Raw genomic sequence first — 22,340 nt, 5'->3', positions numbered from 1 at the left:
CAAATCTTAGGATAGTTTTAAATGTTTTAAGTTCTTTAAAACATTTAGTTAATTGTAAACAAATTTGTTGGTTAAAAATAAAAATAATAATGAATTGTTTTAACGAACTAAATTTTAAATTAATAAATTAAATAATTTTTACTTCTTTCCTTGTCTCTTGGTCTAGTCAAATGTAGTTGTTGCCTTATCCTTTGTAGCTGTTAAAGTAGCCGTTGAATGATGGGTCTCTCTATTTAACTTGGGGACATGATCTGATTCTTAGATGAACCACACTTGTTAGTTGAATGATGGGTCTCTCTATTTAACTTGGGGCCATGATCTGATTCTTCATCTAGTCCTGAGAATGAACCACACTTGTTGGTTGATTCTAAACGCTTCGACAAATAAATTTCAATGTAATTATTGCCAAAAAAACATCTTAATAATCTTTAAAAACCTAAATTCAACACATACCTATTTATATTTAGAATTTTTTTAACCTATAAAATAATAAAAGTTTTTTTTAACCTCTAAAATAATAAAAGTGAAATCAAATAAACTTTTAAAGTATTGATATATTTAAGTTTTTTTAATATGAAATACTAAAATTAAAATCAAATAAACTTTTAAAATAAATATGATATGCATCTAGGGCAAATATTAATAATTTTAAAAGAAATACTATTTAGTAAAATAAAAAAAATAATTAAAATTAATATAAATATCATTTAAATTTAAGTTTTTAATCCTGGACAACAGTGTTTAACGTTTCAAAACCAGCCAAGTAGCCCCAAAAAATATTAAAATATTTAACAACATTAAAATAGTAAAACGATTTTCATGTTCTCCAAAAAGGTGTGGACTCCCCAAAAATAAACTGAAAAAAAAACATATATCCCACCCAACGTAGTGCCCCGACTCATAAGTAAATTTCACATCCATTCACTCGCTTTACTGCTTCATTTGTTGTGCGTTATTCTGCAATAATCACCGTCACCATCGCTCTGGCCAGACGCAGCGGCGAAGTCAGATAAAAGAAGAGACTACTGTGGGGCGAGCGGCTAGATATATCACAGGCAGGTCAGCTTCTGTTTTCGCGATCTACTCCGCTTGTTTTTCTAGTTCTAACACGCGTGTTTGTATTTTCCGTTGTGGGCAAGTCAAGGTCAATCAATCGTCCACACTTCATATATCTTGTTTTCTATCCTCGAACCAGCCGCTGCTTCGTCGTTGTTTACTCCTGGATTAGTCCGTAAACCACTTTATCCCCCCACTTATTACTATCATGTTCACATATTTTGCTTAGATCCTCATCGTCTGGATCGAAATCCCGTCGTATACTGTATGTATGATAAAGCATGGCCAAAGGCCGCTGTATGCTTCTCAAGAAAGTTTAGCATATCTGTTAGATGAGGGGAAAAGGCCGGAGTATTCTTCTCAAGAAAGTTGAGCATATCTTTAAGAAAAGTAATAGAAATTTTGAAAAAGGTTTAACATATTTTTCGGATAAGAGAAAAGTAATAGAAATTTTGAAAAAATTGTTATATAATTCTTAATATATTTGTCTTTGGCCAAAATTTATATAATATAAATACTCTTTTTAGTTTTTGAGGGAATGTGCCCATTGCATCAGAAGAGTGGGATGGAAATAACTGTGTTTTCCTATATTCCCTTGATTGGAACCATGATTCACTGTGTCAAATTCCTGTCACTTTGTTGCTGGGCAAAGGTGCTACGAGTGTTTATTAGAGTATTGAGATATGATGGACGCAGAAGATTCTTCCGTGGATTTACAAAATGGTTTAAACTATTTTGTAATTTATGGGCAGTTATGATATTTGTATATTGCCAGTTCCTTTTGTTCATAACGGTGGTTTTATCTTTCGAAAGTGTTTTTTCATAAATATACTGGATTTCTAAGGATAGGTTTGTTAATTGAGTATAAGTGTTAGCTTTCGCTGTCTCGATTTGAAACAAAAGCGAGGATATCCTGGACATCAATATTTTTTTGTAGAGACTTCCATTGGAGATCGCTAATGGTAATACATATTGTTTGGTTGGTGTTGTATGAATTTATTGTAGTATATCATTGTGTTTCTTTTTGGAGGTGCATGGGAGCTACAGATCCCCTCTTAACAATGCACATGACATGCTACTCCACATCTTTACATTGCCAAAATTCTATGGGTTATATATTTTGTCAAAATCACTTAAAACTTGTAACTCGTTTCAAGTACTTTGTTGGTTTAGAAAACCATGGTGTTATTATGTGTAATATTCCTAATTATCCATGGCTAATTGGAATATTCAATTTTGTTCAATTTTTGATTTCTATAATTATTTGTAAATAAAAAAGTGAGGAAGGGGGACATAACACACTTTTAAAATAAAAAGTCACTTCCTAGTAGCACAATGTTGTGACTTAAAGGGGAGCCAAGGGGGCCAAAGGGGGGCGTAGAAATGGAGCCCACATAGACACATGGAGGGACTGCGCAGGAGGGAAGAAACACGTGGCAAGAGAGGAATCACGCAGGAGGAGGTGAGCCTTGGGATTGAGAGAGGCAAAGGCTATAAAAGAGAGAGGAGCCCCCTCATTTTGATAATTTAGTTATGAGCATTTGTGATGGTCATTTTGACTTAGAGCACGCTGGCTGTTTAGCTAGTCTGCAACACTGTTTAGTGCATTGAGTGTCTCCGTTCGGAGATCTCACCCTTAGCCCTAGGGGACTTCGAGTGCCTGCTCGGGCAAGGTATTTCCATTGGCATTCTAGCAATAGTTTCATCAACATTTCAGCAACAGTTTCATCAGTGTTTTGGAGGACTGCGCAACACTGAGAGGGGGACGCAATTCTTTCTGGCAGGAGTCTGGGTTGAGGGTTTGCAGGAGGATTTGTGCTGAGAGATAGAGTAGGGGATCAGCCCTTGCATATTGGAGAGTTTTGGCAGGGGTTTTAGGCAGATTTCTGGAGGGTTTCATTCAGTGGCAGCACAGAGCATTGAGGGACTGTGCAGAACCCCAAGGGGGTGATTTTCGGGGGTCGGCCATTTTAGAAAATCTTTCTGGGCTTTTCTAGGTTTCTTGAGTAGAGTCCGATTCCAGAATTTCAGCCTTTTTTGAAGAGGGGAGCAGCCCCAAATCTTCATTTGATTTCTGGCAGCAGCAGCAGTAGCACGACAGTTCTCTAGTAGCTTGGACACAGTTTAGAGAGGGGCCATTCCTCTGCTATTTTGAGTGTATTTCTTCACTTGCCTTGTGCAAGTCGAGGTGCCATCTTTCTGATCACCACCTGTACTCATTCTATTACTCAATATAATAAAATGACTTAGCATTTCTCTCTGCATTTCTTGAGTATCTGCTTATGGTTATATTGTTATATGTTGCACCATTGTTATTTTTATCTCTTTGAGCATTTTCGGCTATTATACCACTTGTGTGTTTTCTCCTACACTCTTAGACAGAGTTTGGAAAGGGCCAGGTAGCCTCCGGATCTCGTCCTCTTTTTAGAGGCAACATATCTGGTAAATGCCCTCCCAGTCCATCTCTGGTTGGAGTTCGTGTGTTTTTGAGGAATATTCCTGATAAGGGATATTACATTATGGGAAAACAAGCCCACTGGTTTAAAAGCTCTCCAACTTGCCTTAGCCCAATAGACATATTAGTTGCTAAACTCCTTTTTATTGAAGTTGCATCAAAGCAACATAAGTGTTTAAGTTATATCGGGGTGAGCTTTTCTCGTTACCGAATTCCATGCAAGATCTACTTCATACACATTGACTACCTTTAGCTACTAGCCATCACTAAGGGTTATATATTTTGTCAAAATCACTTAAAACTTGTAACTGGTTTCAAGTACTTTGTTGGTTTAGAAAACCATGGTGTTATTATGGGGAAACAATCCCACTGGTTTAAAAGCTCTCCAACTTGCCCCAACCCAATGGACATATTAGTGGCTAATCTCCTTTTTATTGATCAGAAAGGGGACAAAAACCCATGCAAGATTTACTTTAAGTGTAGCTTGTAGAGACAACTCTTTTGGTCATGCCCTATTCATTGTACCAAAGTTGGCACATGAGACCCCCCTTGCATGGACCCACCCACCCTACACTCTTGGGTATTGAAACCCTTGAGGAGACAATTGACTTATGCTATTAGGTTTTGATATCATTTTAGGGACCAATGTTATCGTAATTGGATCGATTTTGTCAAAATTGGTCGGTTGGACCAGTTCTAGGGTTATATCGATCTGGTTGAGTTTCAAAATGGTGATAGCTGGTTTTGTACCAAACCAACTGATTTCATATTGCGCTGGCTATAAATGCCAAAACCAGTTGGTTTTGTACAACCAATGATGGGAACCACTTCAACTCATTTTTTTTTAAATCAATTAAATAAAAAGGTGAAACATTAAACCTAAAACTTTGTCCCCTTCAATGCTATCTTAAAGAGCCCCCCACTTTCCATTTCACTCACACAATTCATTTGAGCAATTTGGAATTTTTCAGTTGAGTTTCTTGGGTTGATTTGGAGAGAAGGGTTGATTAGAAGAATTTGTTGGGCTGATTTGAAGAGCTTGATTGAAGGATTGATTTGGAGAGTTGGATGGGTACCTTTAAGGCCAGGGTCATCAAGTTAGAATCCCATTTTTGGATTTAGTCATTTTGAGGCATCTCTCATATGATTAGATTGTATAGTCTAGTCTCGAGACTACAATTATTAATTAGTACTATGCTTATTTTTGGACTCTAGAGGCCATTTAGAACTTTTTTGTTGATGTATTTTGTTCAGATATGGATTGCACTCAATGCTATTTTGGTTGTATGCATAGCTACTTGATATATATACGAGAAACTTTGCATATATACAAGTATATGCAAATTATAATGGTTTGGATTCACATGAATGTTATGAAACTATTTCTTGTTTCAAAATTTGAATATTTTATGTAGTTTTTGATCGACTGGTTTTGTACTTCAATATATATTTATTTTTTTCTAGCATTTGTTTGGTTCTGGTTTTTGGAGTTGATTGATTTGATAACTAGTCTAGTTGTGATAAAATTTCTAGGAATGCACCCACCCTACCCACATGTGTTTCAACCTCACGACATAGATTGGACATCAAACCTAGTTTGCCAATCCACCTACACCCTCAAAGGCCATTAATAGACCTTGTCTAAGGATGTACCCATGCTATCTCCTTGAGTGTTTGATATGGGCACGTGACAGCTATTGGATATTCACATACAAGAGCAAAATCCCAAGAGAAAGAATAAACATGCAAGTAGAAAGGAGATTATTGCACTGTACACTTTGTTGTACACTCATTTGTATTATCTCAATATGGGAGTACAACATTATAGGAGAGTGATGAAGTTTGACTAAGTTTCTAATAAAATACAATAAAAGGCGAGTAATCACATTTAACAATGAGATAAGAGAATAATACAGTGTAATGTGTAAATTACAATTAAATACATAGCCTAACTAACTTTAATACAAATTCAGGGACTAATTAAGTCTTATTAGTTTCAACCTCCTCACATAGCTTGAGTCTCAAATTGAACTTACCAATCCACCTACTATAGAAATTTTCCAAATTGGAGTTTTAGTACAAAACATAAAATTTCATCTCTTTGACTAGAGGTTTCTCAGATCTCAACTCTCTGAATTTTCAGCCTTAGGGCAGTCATGTAATAGAATATAAAAGAACAACGGAAAAGACACAATATTTTATTCTCAAACAAGGCAATTTTCTAGGTAATCCAAGGAGATAAGATACCATACTGTCTAGATAAGTTTCATTCCTCTAGAGCAAATTATCACACATAAAGCAGATCTGAAAATTCACTTTGGCAACAGTTATAATAGTGGTAAAACAACAGATATGACCACAACAGAAAACCCCTTAAGTTCTTCAATGATGATGTCAAGTCATTCAACAAATTGTCCTTTTACTTATGTCAAATCATCAAGACATATATAGCTGTTAATAAAGATACACGAAGAACGTGTATGGCTGAAAATCAAATATGGAAATTGCACAAGTTTTGGATAGTTGGAAGCTTCATTAATATGCTCAAGATAAAGGCTCCATAGCCTTCTCTCAATGCTAGTACAAGCCACTAGTGCTCCAGTACCCTAGCTAGGGAAAACAATGAAAATCCGATCTCAACCAAGGAGCTCCAACATGCAATAATCACTCCAACAATCCTCCAAGAAAATGCATTCTTTTCTCTTCTTCTCCACCAAAGCTACCCTAGGGTTTTATTAAAATACCCTTATCTCAAACCTCCAAGGGTAAACCCCAATGTTCCACCAAGTTTCCAAGATAGGGGGCACAGGAACGAGAAGACGCATATGGGGGATATGTTGGAGCACCTGCAAATTTTAGGGAAATTCAGGGGGGATGTGGGGATGTTGGGGCTTTTATAAACATGATTAAAATTAAAATTCAACAAATTATGAAGACAATGATTCATACATCATAAACGATTCAATAGTAGATAATAAATTTTGAAGACTAGAATAGTAAATTGAAATTACTCAAACTCAAAAATAGTAAAAAGTGACGAGTCAAATACTAGATCTAAAGTCAACAGTATCTAGAGTCAAGACTCAAAAGTTAAAATTGAAAATGAACAATGAACCAATGTTATGAGAATACTGAAAATGAACAATGAACTAATGTTATCGGAATTGGACTCGTCATCGAACCAATTGACTGCAAAACTAGGAACCGGAGAAAAATGGATCAAAAAACCAATCGACCAATAAATACATAAACATTCAATTTTTTCAAAAAATAAATGAACATTCATGTGTGTAGGGCCGCTCCATATGGCCCCAATTTTTTGCTCATTTTTTTTTCAAGGACAGGGAAATACATCTATAAATATAATTGCAAAACTTTACAGCTTCAATACTTAAGCACACTGTCACTATTAAATTCTACATCAACATACAAAACAATAATGCATGAAATATAATGAAGAATGGTCAAATATTTTACTAATTAACCCATAAAACAAGTTACATGAGTTACTATTCACCCAATAGAAGTTAGAATCCTCAATGCACGCTGTCGGGATCCTCATTCCTTTCTCATCGTGGTTGCAATGATTCGTTTTTTGCAATTCCCACCGTGCTTAACTGAATTTGCTGACCCACTTGGTTGTCCACCCTACCAACGCAAGGTACTCTTCTTCCCTTTGGCTGCTCGAGCTGTAGTGGGGTTGTAGGTAGGAGGAGAGAATAACACTAGCCAGTAGGAATTTGGGCCCGCCACACTATCAACGATGCTCAAGATCACCAATTTACAAAAAATCACAGGTTCTCACTAGAAAACTTAGAATGCCATTATGACACCCATCTAACATTAAGGAGCTCCAACATGTCCCCTTCATAAGAATGTGTTCCTTTTATAGAGTCTTTTAGGCGAGGATTAGACGTGACAATTTTTTTCACATGCAAAATAACTATTTATTAAATTTCATAAATTTGATTATCACCCAGCGACATGTCCTATCTAGAATTTTGCTCTCACGCAATTTCCTGTTATTTTATTTAAACTAAAGATTTTCTCTCACCCAAGATACACATGTTCCTAAATTTACTCCTAGATGTTCCCTTATGCCCCTTTTTCCCTTAATTTTTGCAACTTGTTTCTTGTGGCCTACCAAGAGTCCCAGTTAGTTGTAGTTACTCCCTTTAATTTCTCCTTTTCAAATTTTGTTATCTTTTTAGAATTTTCTCAATTAGGTGAGGTTCTTTTGATTTTAGTTTCTTAGAATTACTTATTTTAATAATTCAATTCTGCACCCATCTATTTTAATAATGCATTTATGTCCACATCAATTTAACTTTAGATTATTTTCCATTTTAAACATGACATCTTGTAATTAACCTTGTATCTATCATTTACTTAGCTCTAACTTACATTATGATTAAACCCATTTTTAGGTATTAGTTTGCTAACATTAGTTAGGCAATTTCTTTTAGTTTAGTTTTCTTGTTATCACTTATTCAACTTTAGATTTACTTGATATTCAATAGCATATCAATCCCTTAAAGACTTGATGAGAGCTACTTTAAAGACTTGATGGATCTCTCTTGTTATGAATTAACCAAATCATAGATTTCATTATCCTCCATTTGGTGCAAGGGTGCCAACTCTCATGCCCTTCAAGAACCGCACATTCCAAGGGTGCCACAGTTTAACCATCAAATGCTTGTGATTCAAGCAGGAAAAATAATTACTAGTGGAATGGAAACTCAATAGTCTTGTTGTCGCTTTTGTTGATAGTTCCATGGTCACTGAGGATCAAGGCTCTCCTCGATGCGCACCCCTCAATAATACCTTGTGAGTGACCATATCCATGGTCCAACCCTCACGACATCGTGCAATGCCAAGGATAAGTACCCCCGTACTTCATCTTAAGCCACGACTGGAGTGCTAGCAAGTATAACTGAGGAGACTGATCATACCCCTCCAAATATGTTTGGTCTCCTTCACCTACAACCCCACTACCCTTATGCGGGTCATTCGGTTAACACTCATAATGCCTGAAAAGAAATTTGTGAGAACATCCCTCAGTATAATCCATATAATCATACCCATTATTTGCATCAATATCAAATATCAAAACATAAATATAAATCAGAACGTGACTCAAACCATCATAGTATGGGTTGTGTCCATAGTCCTCTTTTCCTACCACACAGAGGAAGTAGTTAGTAAAAGTTGATAGACATGATATAACTATCATCCAATAAGCATCATAAATGATCACATATAAAGGCCATAATCAACAACATCATCATCAGAATGAAGGTAAAATATCATAATATCATGAATACATGTCTCAAAATACATAAAAAGTGTGGATCATCATGCTGATGTCATCAAAGAATAATATATAAATCAAATTATGTCTCAAGATGTTAGAATTTTGGGTAGCTCAGAAGGTATTTTCAAGAGAAGGAAACCTATAAGATGAGTTTGTTGGGAAATTTACCTAAAGTTGGGTTTTTGGACCCAAAGCAATGGCTTTAGGACCTAAAGAAACTAATTATTTATTCTAATGGGTTGAGAGGTTAAAACACTAAGATCTAGATGTGCGTAAGAGAGATGTGACTTCTCTTGTGTAGGGTGTGCCCTAGTGGAGGGCCAAGTTCTGCTCATGGAGGCTGAGATACCCTTGAGAAGACCACAACTCTTGTTCTGAGAAGGTCGAGTCAAAGGTTAGAGGAGCAGTAAGAGGGCCAAAGTCTTGGAGAGTTGGAGATTAGGCCGAGCTTGATTTAGGGCCCGGTCTAGGCCAACAAAGGAGATCTAGCCATGCTACTGTAAACCTTGAAGGAGGTCAAATGCCTCAATCTGTGTGAACAAAAGATTTGTGGAGGCATGAGGGAAAAGGGTTTCCATGAGTGAGAACAAAATCAAAATACCAACTCATCTTTTGTTTGCATTAGCCCAAGAAGAAGATGTAGAATCTCAAGAGCAGCTGCAGTAAGGAGCACAAGTTTATGGTTTGTTTGTGATGGAAAGAGGCCAAGTCTGCCCTGGTAGATAGGACGAGAATGATGTATGTGCCCTAAGAGGGCTCTATCCAGGTGAAAACAAAGAGCATGAGGGCACTGAAAATTATGTTTGAAGTTAGGGTTATGTTCTGTGCAAAGGGAGGAGGGTCAAAAGGCCTTAGAAAGTTTGTTGGACTTTTGTGGTAAGGTCAAGCCCTAGGAGAGGACGAAATTGACCTCAGATTTGGAATAAAGGCAATGAGTACCTCAGGAAGAGAGAGAAGGCATTGGGACAATATGTAAAAGTTGATTTTCTGGAGAAGATGAATTGCTGAGATGGATTTCTGAAGTCTATTCACTAATGGAGTTGTGAACAACATGTTAAAGGGTTGATTATACAGTGACCTTAAAGGATCTAAGTCATTTGTGTAGCTGTAAGTTCTGGAGCTAATTATGTAGTGTTTTTTAAGGACTAAACTCGTTGTGAGCAGTTGGGTATGCAGAGGAATTAAAGGAGTTACTTATGTGTGATGGAGGCAAACAACAACTAGATACATCAAGGGCAGAGAGGACAGAAAGGGATACAAGCAAGGGACTGCAATAACAAGTAAGTCAAGAATTTGTTCTTTGATGTGATGGGAAGATTGAGGATCTAATGGATATGACCGCAAGCCCTAACCTATTTGTATACTATTTATACTAGTTGTACTAGTGATCTAAAGGGCCATGTGTGAAATTTCCTTGAAATTACAGCAATTGGGATTTATTCTCCTAACTGATTAGTAGTTTAATTGTTTACGACAATTAGCGAAAAAATCACACAACAATACTTCACAAAATAATTAAGTTGCGGGAGTAAAATCAAGAACTAAGAAATCGATGCACACACATAAAAATGACATAATTATTTTGGACTAAAAAGTCTCCGGACAAACCCTGAAGGGAAAATCGGTGCAACAAATGAGGGTTTATTTTAATTATTATGAAACAAATTCTAGGAGTACAATAATCTAGATGCCCAAGTAGCAATCCTCCAGAAAATATACTGGAAAAATAAAATGGAGAAAATTTCTCCCTTCTACAATCAATCCGACCTCCATTCGCTTGCTCGAACCCCACACTGGCAAACTTACTCTGCCTGGAATTAGCATTGATTGGCGTGGATAATTTGCACTGCTTGCTAGCTGGCTCCAAGTGAGTCGTCCATCCTCCCTCTGCCCCTAGAAAATATTTGCTCTGCCTCTTGTTAGAAAATCATAAAGGCATAAAGATTTTCTTATACTTGATAATTACTTGTGATGTTCTTGACTTCTTCTTAAGTTTCTTTTATATTTTCTTTCTTTTAGTTCATCAAGCAATTATCAAAGAAATAACACATAAACAATGGACACCAAATATAGGCACTATGCCAGGGAAAAACCCCCCCTTGAGGGGAAAACCCAGTGAAAATTCTCTTCCTTTCATTAGTATTCTTTGAGACTCTTCACCTTAGACAAAGACCAAACCTTCCCTCCACACCAAGTCAGCCTCCCAGATCTTCGACCTCTTTTCCAACAACTTCGACTATGTAGCAGCTTTCGACATCAACGAAACTTGGAAGACTTCGATCTCCCAAACTACGACACGAAACAGAGAGAGATGCACCAAAATTTTGTTTTTCTTCTTCTCCTTAGACTCCACCCAACTCGCACTTCATTTGGCTTCATTAGACCCACTTCGCACTTCTCCGACTTCCTTAGAAATATCGAACTAGCTTGAGATGATATGCTCCAAATGAATTCAAATTGCTTCTATTTATAGGCTTCAAGGGAGGTCGAATTGATGTCCTTAGGCCGACTTGGTGTGGAGGATACATAAATTATATTTGACTCAATACTAAACCTTTTTACTTGATTCAAAAGCCCAAGAAGGGTCTCTTTAAAAGTACAATGACACTTTTGACTTAGAATAAATCCTAGAAGTCCTTAATGGGGAACTTGACCTAAAACATGGTGACCCAAGCATGAAACCCATGCTTTAATAAGTCACAATAATAATAATATTATTTTTTTTCTTTATTCTTTTGACAAGTACATTACAAGATGATTCAAATACCTTAAATGGAGAATGAACCTAGTTACATTTTCCAACACTCCCTCTTAACTAGGGAGGTATGCATCCTATACAAGTACAAGGAAGATCTCAACTATATGAACCATGAAGAACTTTAGGCACCACAATGCCATGGACTATATTTTTGACGAGGGCAATCTATCCATTGGTCTCTTGTAATGACCTATCTATAAATATCAAGAACGCAAGAATAATAGCAGGCATACGGTGCATGCATATGATAGCTACATATGCATGTGTCGCATACATCGCACTAGTATTATATACTAAATTAACTATAAGTGCTAAATACCATGACACTTCTTTAAATAGAGGTTCTACTCATCCATCAATATTGTTTAATGTATGGGTAAATATTAAAAGAGGACTATATAAATTATATATATTCCAGATTATTGATAAAAATTATATTAATAAATTAATAAAATAAATTTTAAAATATATATAAGAAATTAATTAAAAAGGGCACTAGGTATAAAGTTATAATGTTATATTAAAAGAATATTTTCATAAAACACAATGTGATATATTAAAACATAAGACATATATACGATATAATGTTTATATTAAAAAATAATATTTTAATAAAACATAATATGATTTATTAAAATATAAAACATATACATTCATGACCTTTAAAAGAGATAAGGGAAGAATATGTAAGGGAGGAGCGTGTCACCAGCAGACTGTGTGGTGGGCTGCAGAAGGAAGAGTGGCCACCACCAAACAACAGGATAAAACCACAGGACAGTGATTTGGGAAGGGAGGAAAAAACGAAGGGAAGAAGATGGGAAGGAGGAGGAACGTCATGTACGGAAATCATCCACAGGAAGAGCTTGAGTTGTTCTGAGGTTCTGGGCACGGGGGAAACAGTCGGCTTCTGCTAAGAAGCTTACTGGATTGAGCAGCCAGGTTCTGCTCAGTTTGGCTGGGTGGATTCGGTCTTTTGGTAACTGTAGCAGCGTAGTTGGAGGCATCTTCAACTGCAGGGAACAGGTAGGTACCTCAGCGGTTCTGTCAGTTGATTTTTGTAAGATTTTCAGGAAATTGTTTACAGGTTCATGATATAAATCCCTTTATTGTATTTGCATCTGTTTATGGTCTTTACATCTCTCAAAAATTTAGGCACCGCAATGCCACAGATTAGATTCTTGACCAAGGAAATCTATCCGAGTGGGAATAAAATGGATTCAAGCTTTCAGCCTCTCTAGGTACCGTCAGGCTTACTTGCTAACCACCAACCCAAAGATCTAGGTGTGTATCCAAAAACAAAGCTCTATAACCAACACCACCTTTTTCAACTTCAGGACCTAGACATCAACACAAAGTGTCGACCAAATGTCTTCCCAGGCAATGATTCACTCACAAAGCCTCAACACTCCTTGAAACAACAGATCAAGGATAACTAATCTCTCCTACTCAAACTGATTGGTAACCAACATGTTAGCAAAAACCTTCGAGAGATTCACTTGTACAAACACAACCCCAATCAATAATATACTTTCGCATGTACATAATCAAATACAAACCTTTGGGGTCATTCAGATGTTGCTTCTCAACACAGTAGGACTATCGATTGAATCCTTGACAAAATATTTCTTCATCATACACTTTCCTTTCCTACTTCTCATGCAGCAACATATCCTTCAAAATTCATTCTCCAATCAAAACTATGTTATGCCCTCCCTCTCAACCAGGGAGCATCTTTTTATCCAGACTCCCTCTTAATCTCAGGGAGATCTTTCTTACTCAGGCTCCCTCCTAACCCAGGGAGATCAACTTCTTTTCTTCGACATTGGAGAATCTTTTGTGGCATCCAACCATTTCATTAGAGTTATCATCATCCACATCATGCTTATCACATCAATGAACATCTTCACCATATTGAAGATTGTGTACCTATGCAACATAGATTGCAAGTACAACCAATTCTATAGAAGCATGAAGTTAGTCATATCAAAATTATGGAAGCATTTCAACTTTATATATATCAGATACCAAAACTTAATTATAAGTAGGTGATACATACTCTTCAACATCTTGATAGGGACTTTGTCATAAATCCTAGACTACTTCATAACAACTTTCATTACATCTAGGGTTTCAATGTTTCTTCCAAAGGTATGACATACCCTTTTGCAACATATAGCAAACCATATAAACAAATGTAGATCTACAAGGCATCTAACTACTTTCGAAATTCATATGTTAGACTTCCCACTAGGGTTTCATACAAATCCTAGATTTCATACAAGAGTATTAATCAATCAAAACCAATCACAACTTAGTCATCAACATGACTAGCTTCCACTAGGGTTAGTTGCAAACCCTAGATTTTTCAATCAACCATCAATCACAACTAAAACTCAGATTTCAACAATCTTATACAAATCTCAAATTATCACATTGTCGTCATACATAAGAGATTTTTAATTCTACTAAGGTTTAACTCCAAAACACTAGAATTTTATTTTCACAATCTCAACAATCATTATATAAATAGATCTCAAATTGTCATATCACACATACTAGAGAATTTACCTACTACTAGGGTTTAACTGCAAAACCTTAGATTTCTAAATATCATCATCCTAGAATATCAGACAAGGACTTATATTATACTTATGACCATCAATAATTAGGTCAACACAAATATCTAGGAATTCATTACATGCATAAGCATATCATATGTTAGACAACATTAATACATTAGAAATGTACTGACCTAGACCAAGCTAGGGTTTTGACCAAATGTACACATATATATGCCTAGGGCTTCATTCCTAGGGTCTTACTTTAAAAACATAACAAAGGTTTTTCTTATAGGCTCAATCAAACCCTAAATATCTAGGGTTTCATAACTTAGCAATGCAAACCCTACTATTCCAAAATTTCAAACGTTCGAGATCTCAGACAAATATCATTCAACCCTGACAAGTTAAGAGCTCATAGTTCTTCAAAAGTGGGAGCTTCCTTCTAACTGTTAAATCCTACAGCAAATGCACCCCAAGTAGGTGGCAATCCTAATAGAGCAGTGATCACGAGTTCTTTGTCTGGAACAATTTCATCAATGGCCAAAAGATCATCTTTGATTCTTGCTATCTTGACAAAGAAGGGGGCCACTGTATCTTCTTTAGTCATCTTTGTGGTCCTTAGTTCATTTTTCAAGCTTGCCACTTGACCAATGTTCTTAATAGCGAATAACTTTGACAAGGCTTCATTTATTTCTTGAGCATGATTGATATTGGCTATAAATGGGACAATGTTGTCCTTTATTCCTTCTACCATTAGAGTCATGGCCACCAATTCTAATTCTTTGAGCTTTACTTTGTCAGCATCACTAGAGTCATATGTAGGCTTCTTTACTTTTCCTTTGACCAAGTCAAATACTTTGTTCTTTTCAAGGATGAGGTCAATCCTTCTCTCCCTTGATTGTGTTGGACTGAGACATCTTCCTTGAATATAGTAGACTTCTTCCCTGAGATAATCTCTTTGAATGGTTCCTTGATCAAGTGCTTGAGACTGCCTTTTTCTTCTTTTTTGATCAAAGCTTTGATACCATGTTAGAAAATTAGAAAGGCAGAAAGATTTTCTTATACTTGATAATTACTTGTGATGTTCTTCACTTCTTATTAAGTTTTTTTTATATCTTCTTTCTTTTAGTTCATCAAGCAATTACCCAAGCAATAACACATAAACAATGGACACCAGATATAGGCACTATGCTAGGGCAAAACCCCCTTCGAAGGGAAAACCCAGTGAAAATTCTCTTCCTTTCAATAGTATTCTTTGAGACTCTTCACCTTAAATAGACCAAACCTTCCCTCCACACCAAGTCAGCCTCCCAAATATTCAACCTTTTTTCCAACAACTTTGACTATGTAACAACTTCTGACATCAGGTAGCTTCTGACATCAACGAAACTTGGAAGACTTCGATCTCCCAAACTAGGGCATGAAACAGAGAGAGAGGCACCAAAATTTTGTTTTTCTTCTTCTCCTTAGACTCCACCCAACTCGCACTTCATTTGGCTTCATTAGACCCACTTCGCACTTCTCTGACTTCCTTAGAGATATCGAACTAGTTTGAGATGATATGCTCCAAATGAATTCGACTTGCTTCTATTTATAGGCTTTAAGGGAGGTCAAATTGATGTCCTTAGGCCGACTTGATCTCTTCTTGGCTGACTTGGTGTGGAAGATACATAAATTATCTTTGACTCAAAACTAAACCTTTTTGCATGATTGAAAAGCCCAAGAAGGGTCTCTTTAAAAGTACAATGACTCTATCAACTTAGAATAAATCCTAGAAGTCCTCAATGGGGACTTTGACCTAAAACATGGTGACCCAAGCATGAAACCCATGCTTTAATAAGTCACAATAATAATAATAATAATTATTTTCTTTATTCTTTTGACAAGTACATTACAAAATGATTCAAATACATAAAATGAAGACCGAACCTAGTTACATTTTCCAACCTCCTGGATGATCTCCTGGCCTCCGACAATTGAAACAAACCCTCTCTTGCAACTCACACTGGGGTTTCTAGCTACTTGCACTAGATTTTGCGACCCTTTCTACAGATAATTCAACCTCCTTTCTCCTACCAATCAGACACTGGAGAAACAATGGAAAATTTCCCGGAATCCTCTTGAATTTTCAACTACTCCTCTCCAATGCTATCCCTTCGGTTCAAGTTGTGCCCTCACTAACTGCGAATTAGGTAGCTTGATTTGCTAGGAAAACTGATGCTCAATGTGTCTCTCTCCATCCCTTCGAGCTGCTCTTATAATCTCTTGTTGAGACTTCAACGACCAAGATTAAATCCTCATCAATGACTAAGATCAATTAGACGTCATCAATAAGTCTCTAGAGCAATCTCGAACATCCTTAATTAATTAACTTTAATTAACCAATTTTCCTAAGTTAGACTTAGGCAATAATTTAATTATTGGCTAATTAGTTTAATTAAGGTGTTTTGGAGCCATATCTCGTGAAACTATTACTGGGTATTGGAGATCTTGTGTTTCTTAGCCTCTCAACACCATTTGAGACTAGAACAACTATTCGGTGCTACCATACCATCTAAAAACTAACACTCCCTTTTAGCAAGGAAGGTGTTTTCCACTACGCCCATTTGTTCTTTAAAGTAGATGAACTTAGCTCTCCCTAGAGATTTCGTGAATATATCAGCAATTTGCTGCTTTGTGGGACTATTGGGAACATTCTATAGTTGGACTGACCCACGCTACACACAATCTCTGATGAATTGGTATCATATGTCTATATGCTTTGGCCTATCATGGAACACTGGATTCTCAAAGATCCTGATGCAACTTTGATTATCGTAGTAGATATTAGTTGCCTCCATCTTCTAACTGAACAAACTCACTAACAACTTCCGAAGCCAAATAGCTTCACATGTGGCCATGCTAGCTACCATGTACTCTGCTTCTCCAGAGTGGCCATGCTAGCTACCATGTACTCTGCTTCTCCAGAGCTCAATGCCAGAAAATTTTGCATCCTACTAAATCAGGTGTTAACGTTGAAGCAACACCCTGATGTGCTCTTCCGATCCACTGAATTGCCTGCCCAATTTGCATTTGTAAAACCACATAACTTGACACCATCACCTAGAATATACCTCAACCCATACTCGATCGCGCTACATAAATACCTTAGTATGCCTCGCTGTTGTCCAATGCACTCTCTTCGGTCCCACTATAAACTAACTGAGAGGGTTGACCACGAAGCAGATATTTGGCCAAGTGTTAACTAGATACATGAACGAATCAATGAGTTGTCTATACAATGTAGAGTCCACGTCCTTGTCCTCTAATTCATCTATCTTCCTCCAGTTGGTAATCATAGGCGTAGACATATGCCTACAATCCTACATCCTAAACCTCTTCAGAATCTCTATAGTGTATCTCTCTTGATGAAGGAAGATCTCCCCATCCCTCTGCCATACCTCTAGGCCTAGGAAGTAATGTATCAGTCCTAAATCCTTCATCTCAAACTCTGTTGCCAAGTTCCTCTTGCAGTCCTCTATGAGCCTTGATGACCCTGTTAGAAAGAGGTCGTCTACATACAATACTAGGATGAGTGGCTCGCCCTCTACCATGAGATAGTAAAGGTTGGGATCTGCATCACTCTTGACAAATCCCATCTGCTGCAAGTAGTTGTTAATTTGAGTGTACCATGCCCTGGATGCTTGTTTGAGCTAGTATAGTGCTCTCTCCAGTGTGCACACGTGTCCCCCTCTCATGTGTCTCCAAGCCCTCTGGTTGTTTGATGTATACCTCCTCCTCTATCACCCCGTTTAAGAAAGTTGTCTTGACATCCAAATAGTGAATCTGCCATCCCATTTGCGTTGCTAGAGATATAACTAACCAGATGGAAGTATACCTTCATCAATGACTATTCTAGGAACCCTAGTTGCACGGAACCCCACATCATCGTGTTCCATGCTTAATTCTGGAACACTTGTCACTATCTCCTTGAGCATCCTAAGTGCTCCATGGTGTAAATTTCCCATTCTCCTATGCCATAATTCATTCAGGTCTATCCCACTGCTAATGTCATCACTATTGTTGTTGCTAACTAGTGCCTTTCGAGAGTCAAGTTGCAACTTGTATAACTTGTTGCTTCGAACTCCAATCTGTTTCATCTTCTTCTTCCAGTCCCGGTGTTTAATGAACAACTTCTTCCCTATGAAGTGGACATCATATCCCTTGTCTTGTAGTTTTGAGACTGAAATCAGGTTCATGCCCAAGCCTAGCACATGCAACACATTTGTAACACTGGTGCTTGCTCCTGATTCCCTTTGAATCTTGATGGTACCTACTCCAATTGGAGTACATTTATTCTTGTTTCCCATCTAGATTTGGAAGTCCATTTGCTCCTCTTTATAGTTGGAGAAGTATTCTCTAACTCCTGTCATATGAGCAGACGCTCCACTATCTATATACCAAACACCTTGTGAAGTTGAGCTAGAGAGGCAAGCTATCTAAGCGAATTCATCCTCCAATTTGGAAGACAAATATGTAGCCTCCTGAACGTTAATTCTCTTTGCGGCCATACTAGAGAATTCTAAGAATTTTAATGGGGAAGTCTTGGGTAAAACTTGTCATGTGCTTTTCTCTTCCTACCTAGCGTAGATCTGCAACTGTAGCCCTTGTTGCAAATCTTCTGCGTCGAGATCTACTCAACAAATCAACTAATATGCACATCGGAACTGCTTCTCAGCAACCACAGTGCTTGCAAATTTTGCTTCAGAGGCTATCGAATTTTTCTCCTGATTGGATTTGGAAATCGAACCCTCTGCCTCTACAATTCTCACTCCATGCCTGGCCTGTGCAGATCTGAGCCATGTGCTTCATATCTCCCTCTAAAACTACACAATCTATTAATCTTTTGCCTTTGAGCTTCCGATCTGATAAAAGATGCTCTGCTACCATGTGGAATTTCCCTGAAATTGCAACAACTAGAATTTATTCTCCTAATTGATTAGCAATTTAATTGTTTATAGCAATTAACAAATAAATCACACCGCATTTCTTCACAAAATAATTACATTGCGGAAGTAATATCAGAAACCGAGAACTAGATGCACACAAATAAAAATGACACTATTTTGCACAAAAAGTCCCCGAAAAAACCTCAAAGGGAAAACTGGTGCTACAGATGAGGGTTTATTTTTATTATTATGCAACAAATCTTGAGAGTACAATAATATGGATGCCCAATTGGCATAATAAAATGGAGAAATTTTCTCCCTAAAGTAATCAATTTGGCCTCCACTAGCCTGCTCGAACCCCACACTAACAAACTTGCTCTGCCTATAATTCGCACTGCTTGGTGTGGATAATTTGCACTGTTTGGCGTGGATAATTCGCACTGCCTGATAGCTAGCTCTAAGTGAGTTGTCTAGCCTCCCTCTGCCCCTGGATAATATTCGCTCTGCCTTCTAGATGATCTCTCGACCTCCGACAACTAAAATGAACCTCTCTGGTAACTCACATTGGCTTCTACGACCCTCTCTATAGATAATTCGGCCTCCTTTCTCCTACCAATCTAGCACTGGAGAAACACTGGAAAATTCCCTGGAATCCTCCTGAATTTTTGGTTGCTCCCTCTTTGGCTCGAACTGTGCCCTCACTAACTGTGAATTGGGTAGCTTGACCTGCCAAGAAAATTGATGCTTGATGTGTCTCTCTCCATTCTTTCGAGCTATTCTTATAGTCTCTTGTTGAGACTTCAACGAGCAATATTAAATCCTCATCTACGACTAAGATCAATTAGACTTGATCAATGAAAGTCTTTAGAGAAATTTCAAACATCCTTAATTAATTAACTTTAATTAACCAATTTTCCTAAGTTAGACTTACGCAATAATTTAATTATTGGATAATTAATTAATTAAGGTGTTTCAGAGCCATATCTTGCGAAACCATTTCTGGGTATTGAAGATCTTGTGTTCCTTAGCCTCTCAGCACCATCTGAGACTAGAACACCTATCTGATGCTACCATACTATCCAAAAAATAACACCATAATCCCTGGTACGGGAGCCCCATGATTCTTTTATTAATGGACTAATAAAAAATTGAGCTTTGGGCTCAATATCTATGTGTACTTTATTCATTTCACTGTTGTAGATTTCAATTGTGCACAGTGGTTGTAAGTTGGGGATTCCTAGTGTGTTTGTGTGACTGGTTAGCGATAAACCGGATCTAGGGCCTATGGAAAATCCAACATGGTATCAGAGCTACTTTGAAGGCAGGTGGATCAGAGTGTGTGCAGGAAGCAGAGTGAGCCAGTGGAGGTTGTGTAGGCTTAGAGGGAGTCTAGCTTCAAATGAAGACTGTGAAGGATTGTCAATTGCCCTATGGAACTCTGAATCTTCAAGTTATAACGAGATAGAGGAGTTCTCAATCGATGCAAGGATAGTGACGGACCATGCAAGAACATTCATGGTGGTGCAAAGAAAATACATTTTTGCATGCGAGGACAGTCATGCACCATGCAAGGCAAAGCTAGGCCTAGTATAATGAAGACATGGAACATACGAGGATAGATATGGCTACACAAGGAAAGTCATGACTCATGTGAGGACGATCATGGGCATGCAAGGAAAGTCATGGAGCTGGAAGCGTGAAGGAAATACCTTCCTCACTAAGAGGGAGCGTTAGAATTTTGGGTAGCTCGGAAGGTATTTCAGAAAGAAGGAAACCAATCAAAGTGAGTTTGTTGAGAAATTTACCCAAATTTGGGGTTTTTGACCCAAAGCACTAGATTTAGGACCTAAAGAAACTAATTATTTATTCTAATGGGTTGAGAGGTTAAAATCCTAAGGTCTAGAGGTTTCCTAAATGACTCAAGAGAAATAATAAATAAAGGAGCCAAAGGAGAGGTCCAGTTTGCATAAGAGAGATGTGACTTCTCTTGTGTAGGGTGTGCCTTAGTGGAGGGCCAAGTTCTTCTCATGGAGGCCGAGATACCCTTGAGAAGACCACAACTCCTATTCTGAGAGGGTCGAGTCAAAGGTTAGAGGAGCAGTAAGAGGGTCGAAGTCTTGGAGAGCTAGAGATCAGGCCGAGCTTGATTTAGGGCCTAGTCTAGGCCAACAAAGGAGATCCGACCTTGCTATTGTAACCCTTGAAGGAGTCCAAATGCCTCATTGTGTGTGAAAAAAATATCTATGGAGGGCCGAGGGCAAAGGGTTTCCATGAGTGAGAACATAACCAAAAGAACAACTCATCTTGTGTCTGCATTAGCCCAAGAATGAGACGCAAAATCACAAGAGAAGTCGCAACATGAAGGAGCAAAAGTTTATGGCCTGTTTGTGTTGGAAAGAGGCTAAGTTTTCTATGTGGAAAATCCTTGTAACCTTGCAACTGCTAAAGAGAGCAAACTAATCACAAAAGACACAAGATTTCTCTACCAAAATTCCATAGCAAGAAAATAGTGAATAAAAACACAATCACATAGATCAATCACACATAGAAATTTATCTGGGGAACCCAACTGGGAAAAACCTTTCTTGCTTATATTAAATCAATTGAGCAATTTTATATATTACAAAGAATATGCTTCAAGCCTGAAGCCCTTGCAATACTGATCAGCTCTACACACGGCTGCCCAACACTTAGCCAAATAAACTTGCAAGGAAGCTCTTATTTCCTTGCGCAATTCAACCCCTAAAAGATAGGAATTTCCTCCTATTTCCTTGCGCAATTCCCAAGAGAAATTGCTCTGCTTGATCCTCAAGTCTCTCTACACAAAAACTTGTGTACAATGAATAAATAGATATGTGCCTTCATTCAATCTCAATAGGCAATTTGAAATGCATGACCTACTAGGGCTAAATTTAGTAGCTGCAACTTGCAACTAGTTCAATGAGAGTCAGTTGTGTTAACAAAAGTCAAACTAACTAAACTCAAGAACTCAAGTCTATCTCTATTCTAGAACTAGAGATAGTTAACTGAAAGGCACTAGGGTTTAACTCCACTAGATAACTAATTTCAGCCATCAACTAGTCCACAACTCACTGCATGCCATCAACTAATCCACAACTCACTGCATACCATCTAACTCAAATTAAATGACAACAACTCAGTGATAGACTACATCACACATGTTAACTAAAAGCTAACTCAAGAAACTATGAAACTGAATTCAAATTAGCAACTTTGACTAAGCCACAAGTCAAAGAAGCCATTCCTT

General features: G+C 37.5%; 1 protein-coding gene across 2 annotated transcripts in view; it reads left to right on the top strand.

Annotated features, from left to right (window-relative positions):
- The first annotated feature begins 894 nt into the window (after window positions 1-894).
- LOC149200146 (uncharacterized) overlaps window positions 895-22,340 on the top strand; it is a 66,265-nt gene continuing 44,819 nt past the window's right edge. For both annotated transcript variants that reach the window (XM_089402613.1, XM_089402614.1), the window contains exon 1: window positions 895-1,059. The gene's annotated coding sequence lies outside the window, so the exon portion shown is untranslated. The remainder of the gene's footprint in view (window positions 1,060-22,340) is intronic.

Source organism: Pinus tabuliformis, chromosome 2_1 (assembly GCF_031772625.1).
Source record: "Pinus tabuliformis cultivar Carrire ecotype Pingquan chromosome 2_1, CPIR1, whole genome shotgun sequence".
NCBI classification, from domain to species: domain Eukaryota; kingdom Viridiplantae; phylum Streptophyta; class Pinopsida; order Pinales; family Pinaceae; genus Pinus; species Pinus tabuliformis.
This window is presented reverse-complemented; position numbering and strand designations above follow the sequence as displayed.